The sequence below is a fragment of the Anser brachyrhynchus genome, assembly GCF_964034855.1.
Source record: "Anser brachyrhynchus genome assembly, chromosome: 9".
Taxonomy (NCBI): Eukaryota; Metazoa; Chordata; class Aves; order Anseriformes; family Anatidae; genus Anser; species Anser brachyrhynchus.
The window spans coordinates 16,168,001-16,175,584 of NC_137703.1; positions in this window are offsets into that span (position 1 = coordinate 16,168,001).

Below are 7,584 nucleotides of genomic sequence, written 5' to 3' on the forward strand. Positions count from 1 at the left end.
GGTGACCCTGGTTGTGACAAACATAGTGAGTGTATTTGCGCTCCAGTTTTGGGCTCTATATTTGGCGGTGTGATACCGGGAAAGCTTTCTCTGATTAAGCTCTGTTGACTGATACCGAAAGTAATTGCAGCCACGACACACAGTGGGTGAGGTGTGTCACCGGGGCTGGTATTGCTGTGCCCAAAAAGGGTCTGGGAGAGGGAACTGTGAGAGTGAGCGTGATTCACCAATACTGCTCCTTTGGAGAAAACGAGGAAAACGGAGCAATGCCATATTTAAACCAGAGGACTACTGGTGAGAAACATGGAGTCATCTTTTCCCTTTTTGGTGTCTAGTTTTGGGCACTATTTTTCTTGAACAATGAGGAGCAAAACTCAGTATTAGGCACAATACTGATTTTTGAAACTCTGGGATAAATTTTCCTAGGCAAAAGCAACATCTCCCTTGTAGACACTATCCAAAGAGAGGTCAGAGCGTTGCCCTGCTGTGGGTGTGGGAATGGACTGGACGACTTTCCAAGGTCCCTTTCAACTCCACTTCTTCTAAAGTACCCAGCCTGGACCTCCAAGTGCCCTGCACTGCCAAGACAGGGCTCATCTGTCCTCTCCCTCCCATGAGAGCAGCCCTCCAGCAACATCCCTGACTGCAGCCAGGTCAGCACCTGTGGAAAACTGCACTAGGAAGGAAGTGGTGAGGGATGCGGCAGAATGGGCAAAAAAGACATTACCCAACAAAGAGAGTCTCTAGGAGAAGGTCTGGTCTCTAAGATGTTCTTGTCTCACAGCAATACTTAGTGACATACCTGCTTTCTCTTCAAAAGTGATAGTGAGGATACAGGTTTGCTTCTATGATATTTTTCCTTCAGGCTGTCTGCCAGCCTTGGTCAAGCAGCAAAACGAGCCCTCCCCGCTGCTACCTCAGCATCCTGCAGGTGCCCACCACCCTCCCTTTGGCAGCAGCTCCCTTCCCCTTGGCTCCCAGCCTGGCTTCACCATGCAGCAAGATCCATCCCAATGCCTGCCTTGCTGGGGCACTGCCCTTGGCTACATGCTACCCTCTGCTGCACACCATCCTTTGCTCAAATTTTGTGGTCAAGCATGAGGCAGTGGTCTATCCCACAGCCCCCCTGAGCTTGGTTCTGGACTCAGTTGTGTGTAGCTGAGATGAGAGCAGTTTGTAGAACACTTTGTCCTACACATACCTACAAACACCCCCCCCCAATAAAGGGGTGCTAATAAATACCTCCCCACTGGGCTCAGAATTGCCAGCCATGCCAGAAAAGGACTAGGCTCTCCATCATTTTTATCTGTTGCATCTGATTTAAGCATCTCTGTGCCTGCCCCCCTGGAGTGTGTGACTGCCTCTGAAGGTTTAAGGGACTGGTTTAAGGGACCTCCTGGTCCCCAACTGCCCAGGCTGGCTGCACCTCTGCTTCGAAGGAGAAGGTAAACAGAGACCGAGGCGTTCACGCCGTCTGCAACAAACGGCCCTTGGTACTGAGCGAGGAAAATTATCTCACCGAAACAGATAAAGGGAAAGGGTAGGTTTGTATGGCACGGGCCAGACCTCTCCTGACTCCCGTCCATGACGTAGGCTGTGCCTCCAGCTAAAAGTCCCGTCTGCCCTGGCTGCGTGCCCCAGAGCCGGCTTGTGGAGGCTTGTGCGCGCCGAGGGCCTGCCCAGCGAGCCACCAGCACCATGTCCGTCACAATATGCCAGTCCATGGGCTTCGTGGTGTCCGCTTTGGGAATAGGAGGCATCATCGCGTCGACATGCATGGACCAGTGGAGCACCCAGGACCTGTACAACAACCCGGTGACGGCCGTGTTCAACTACCAGGGCCTGTGGCGCACGTGCGTCCGGGAGAGCTCCGGCTTCACCGAGTGCCGCGGCTACTTCACCATCCTGGGGCTGCCAGGTAGGGCCTGCTGGTGGCGAGGGCCGGGAGGGCAGAATTGTGGGTGCACTGCCTCCCGCCTGGTGCTGTGGGCAAGTGATGACGATGGGGGATTGTCGGTGTAGAGTGGGGAACCCACCTTTTAGCCATAAGGGACATGGTTTGGAGGACAGGGTCCTCGGAGGCACCTCGGCTCCCGTGGCCAAGCTGGGGTTCAGCAAAACTCATTATGGGTGACTATGCATGAGGTAGCCAAGCTGTTGTCCTGGCAAGGCACTTGGGGCTGACCTGGGTGTACACTCGCACCCCAGCTGCATGGTGTACGTGGCTTCCCACCAGAACCACTAATGTTCCTGGCGTCCGAGAAGATCCTTTTCAAAGAGGATAAGTCACAGTTCAGCTCACCCTACTACTGTATGGGCTAACAACACCAGGCTGGATGTCTCCCTAATTCTCCCTCAGTTCCAGTTTTTCCTTCCACGGGTATCCTTTCTATCCTGGTTGAGCCCAGAGTACCCAGGGCTGTGAACAATTAGGTTGCAACAGGATTATTGGGATTTCCTTCTTGCCTTAATACACTGAGGAGAGGGGCACTTAGGCTATTCTATCCATCTACCCTCTGTGCTTCAACACAAGAACAGAGGGAAGAAGCCAATTATATCAGCAGATATTGCAGAGCTTCTGCAAAATGACATTTCCAAAACAGAAATTCACCCACCTCTGGATCCTTATTCCCAGCTGGTGTTAGCATCCTCATGCAGGTGCCAGGGATGCCCATGAGCATCTTCCACTTGCTGGAGCCATGGCTTTCTGTGGCTGTGGATGTCCCCATGTGTTCACACCATGTTCTCGGTGCAGGCATGCATTCTGATAGAAGGACATGGTGCTGATCCTGCCTAGGCATCCTGTTGTGAGGTCCCTGGCAAAAGCCGTGAGTTGCAGCAGGTGAACCACGGACAACATACAAAGGGGGATGTTACAGCAGGGCTTGGATTCATGCTACCACTGTTGTCAAAGTCGAGACGTCTCCCCAGGGGAAAATGAATGCAGCAAGGGGCAGGACAGGTTGGAAAAACTCGGCTCCAGCAGGCTAATTGCTTATACACATAAAGATTAAAGTTGCCTTGCAAGGAACAAATAGAGGTGTAAAAAGCAAATCCTCTCCCCATGTAGTCTTAAGTTACACCCACACACATTCTCCCACCACACACCAAAGAACTTCCTTAGTTTGTCAGCTCTGAAAGCTTAAAATTATGGAGAATGTAAGTCTAGAGAAGGAACAGTTGAACTTTTCAAGTGTTCATCTCCGGGAACTACTTTCATCTCTGCAGAAATTGGAGAATCCCTGAGATTTGGGGTCTTTTTGTTGCTGTGAAATACCTTCAAAAATCTCAGCACTGCAGTGCGCGATTACAGCCCTTCTTGCAGGTCCCAGCCCCCGGAATGCTGGCTGTAGGGTGGGCATTAATTTCCTAAAATGCAAATACAGAACAATCAGGCTGGGGGGTGGATTTCCTGCATTTATCCGACTGGTTGCTGGAGATGGCTCTGTCCCTCCCAAATCCTCTCCTAAATGTTGAGATTTCCAATGAACCGCTCAGCTTAGAGGTTCAACAGAGCTACTGGGTGAATTGCTGGGTTTGTTGCACAAACAGGGATTAAAAAAACAAACAAACAAAAAAAAAAAAAAAACAACAAAAAACAAACATATAATAAAGCACAACTTTTAAAAATAAAGGTGGGTGGGATCCTGACACTCCTGAAGTTGCAGTAAAAACCCCCAAATGTGCTGAGGGGTCATTGCCTTCCCCGCCGGTGTGTAGCTATGTGAATATTCATGTGCTTTTGTCCCAACGAGCTGATTTCTGCAGCCAGTGCTATCAGCACTGCCCTGTGAAGCGAGGTGGATTTTTTCTTTCTTTTTAATGAGCAGGGCTTGCTCTTTTTCTCAAGTCACTCCATGTACCCCCACTTTCCCCTCCGTTATATATCATTTGGCACTGCCAGTCTCTGGAGAAGCTGGTGCAAAAATAAGCTCCAGGCCTCTGGGCTCCATCCCCTGTATTCATCTGCTCCTACGGGCATATCATCCCACCTACTGCTGCTGAAGGGCAGCTGCATCCCAGCCAGAAGGGGGCAAAAAGTGATGCTAAAAATGAAATTATTAATTTGCAAAGAAATTATTTAAGCAGATTGTCGCAACATTTATTCTAACCATGCTGCACCTTGATCTCCATTAAACCCCCCTTGCAAACCGCACCATAGTTAATGGTTTGTCAGCATTTCCATTATAAACCCCTATTTATTATTCTGACAATGGCAATTTATATTGGGAACAATAGTGCCAGAGTGAATAAAAATAATAGGACTCCAGCAAAGCAGCGAGGTGACCTGAGTACATCGGTGAAGTTTGGGTTTCTGAGGATTTTTTTTTTCAATCCCTTGCTCCCATAGCAAAGATTAAACTCGCCTTGCCCATCATCTATCTTCAATTTAGTTGGGAATTTTAATTTCAAATAGATTGAAGAAAAATCAAGATAATAGATGAAAATGAGAAATAACAGGTACTTTATGTCTCTCCCCCTCACTGCTCGGCTATAAACAGTCAGTCTCTGGTGAAATGTGTCACTTGAGATCTAAGCCTGTTTGTTCTGATTTTTCTTTCTCTTATTATTTTTGCTGCTTGTTTTGGTGTGTGGGCAGACCTTAGCGTGACTGTCTGGAGGACACGATCTGAATTTGAACATACAAATAATAGAGAAATAGAGGTAGCTAAGTACTGGTGAAGGTGATCATTTCACCTATTGCAGAAGTCACACTTTCTGCAAAAATGAGAGTTTTTCAGTTGCTTACAAGTTTGTTAACCTACAATAACGTTGGCAGTAATCTTCCTCTTTTCTATTTTGGTCTCTTTTTTTCCAGTCATCTTCAGCTAGAGCTGTTCAGCCATTTCTGAAAGGGCTTTTTGGTCTTGAGACAAAATCCCTTTTGACCCTCCCAGAAAGGCTGAGATATCTCTCAGCTCTGTAACAAAAGGCTGGTGACTTAAAAAATAAGAATATTTCAGATTTTCCAACAGCAAACTTTGAGTCTGAAAGCATCCCATTAAACTTCTGTAGCTGGTAACTTTTAGTGGCTATGCAAGCTTATGTGGCAGGGTATTTGTGTCCTCTAGGCATTTGCTTGGACTTGTCATGAACTCTAGGCTATGAAGGGTCTTTTGCTGTCTTGGATTTTTTTTTTTCAGTCTGTTAATGAAATTCTAAGAAGTTTTTATTTTTTTTTAATTTTTATTTATTTTTATTTTTATTTATTTATTTATTTATTTTATGTACAACCAACTCACATTTTTTGGCATAGCCCTAGGAAAAACCTTGCTCTGGGTTTTTGGGCGGTTTTGTTTTGTTTTGTTTTGTTTTTTGAGATTGGGCAGCCCACTAGCCAAGGAAACAGCATTTCTGCTGGATGTTCATAAGGATGGGGGCTGCTAATTGCTGTGTCGGGGCTGAGCTACAGCTCAGAGGCTTGTGGGGAGGGATGCATCTCCATTCATGCCAGCTCTGCTGAGGGACCTCCAAAACCTGTCTGGACCAGCTGAAGACCAGTGGGGTAGAGGATGCCTGAGATGTGATGGGGTGCTGCCACTACCCCTTTCCCCACCAAGGTTCAGAAAGGCTGGGCAGCCCTTCTCATGCTATGGACCTGTGGGCCACATATTTCAGAGGTTGCAGTCATCATAGCAATGGAGGGACAGAAAGAAAAGGGTGGCTTTGCTTTATTTCGGCCTGAACAAGCTGGAACTGACTGGCAGGGTGTGAGCTATATTTGCAAATTTTAAAGTCAACATGAGCTGTAGGTGATTTTTATGGGAGAGGCAGTGATAACATTCAGGAGTTGCAATGGGACCAGTGAACGGTTTTGAGATAATACATAGCTGACGCCTGGGTAGATAAAGCAAGAATGAGCTGAAATAAAGGTTGCAGAGGGGAGTGGTCACAAAGTACCCTTCCTTTTCCTCGTTTGGTATACCTAGGAGTGAGGAGCAGCCCCATTCTCTGCTTCTTGGTAGGGCAGCTTGGTCTTCGTGAGAGATGCGCCACGTCGTGCCCCTTCCTCTGATTTGGCTTGGTATCACCATGCAGCAGGTCGAGCACTCTGGCCCAAAAATTTGACCTCCTTGGTGGAGACTGAACAACAGGTCCATGCTTGGGGAGAGGTTCCCCACCTTCCAGCCACTCTGGGCCATAGACAAACGCCAGGAGTGGCTGGAGGTGGGTATCGGGGTGGTAAAGATGCTGAGACATGCTCTACAGCTGCCCACCACGCAACGATTTTTCAGGTTGTGCACTGAGCCAGCAGTTCAGATAAAACCTCCAGGTCATCAGCTATTATTGGACTGGGTGCTGGGAAAATGGTGCGATGAGATTTTTTTTTGCAAAGGGAAATGTATTTTTCCCCTATCGTGTGCGGCTCAGAAGCAACCATTAACAACAAGCACACTACGTTTGGGTTTAAAATAAGAACATTTCAGAAAGGCAGAGAAAATAGGCTGGAGGAAGGATTGGGATGGAAACAGTTTGTGTGTTTGTTTTTTTTTTCCCATAACTTTGCTACAAACAGCCACCGACAAAAGTACCTGTGGGGACTTTGAGTCCCGTGTCTACAAGCACGATATGAATCGGAGCATGAGAAAAGGCAAGCAGCTAGTGCTGTGCTGGCTGGATAGCACCTGAAGCAATATGCCCAGCAATGAGCAAATAAAAACCTCTCCAAAAGTTAAAAATCCTTCAAATACAGCAGTGCCTGGGGTGCTGAGCATGGCTGAGGGTTTATTTGTTGCTCAGCTCAGGACTCAGCATGACCGCCATTGCCCAAGCTGCTGCTCAGCCCCATTTTCGGGGGGGCACTCCTGAGGATATGGGGGAAAATGTCTGTCCCTGCCCTGGTTAATCCTATTCTGAGGCATGATTCAGTTTGGGCCCTCGAAATCAGAGACAGACGGTTTCATCCAGGCTTTCTTGCATGCCTGGAGGCTGTCGGTGATGGTTTTGGACTTCTCCACCATGCTGCATGGTTTTCATGCCCCTGAATAACGTAGATGAGAAGCAGCATTACCACCTCAGCAGCAGAAAACAGCATCCCCAAGGGAAGATTAGTGAGGCAGCGCTGCCTGGGTGGCAGACCACCAGGCCGAGGCACGAATAGGGACAATCTGATGGACTGCACTCCTTCCAGCAGGTGTGTGGGATGAGAGATGAGGCTCGGGGTGTGAAATGGTGCAAAGGGAGAGGAGAAGAGAACCTCCTTGCTGGCTGGAAGAGCCGCTCTAGCTGCAGGCAGCCGAAACCAGCAGAAGGGGTCAGAGGAAGGAGTGGTTGCTCCCCTCCCGGCAAAGCAAACACACGGACACGGCATGCAGGAGGGCCACCGCCATCAGTGAGCTGGGTGGAGGTTCTTCTTGGGAAAAAATCAGGAAGAAAATGTTTGTCCTTTGCATTTCCCTCCACTATCTATATATATATTTTTCCCCAAGGGGTTATTTTTAGCTGTGACCAGCCCTGGGGTCCATTTGTGTGTGTGTGCAGCTCTGCAAGCCATTGCACGCAAATCCTGCGGGGTGACACCAACCTTGGGAGCAGGAGTGATGTCCTGGAGGAACACCGGTCACTGGGACATGGCTAGAAATG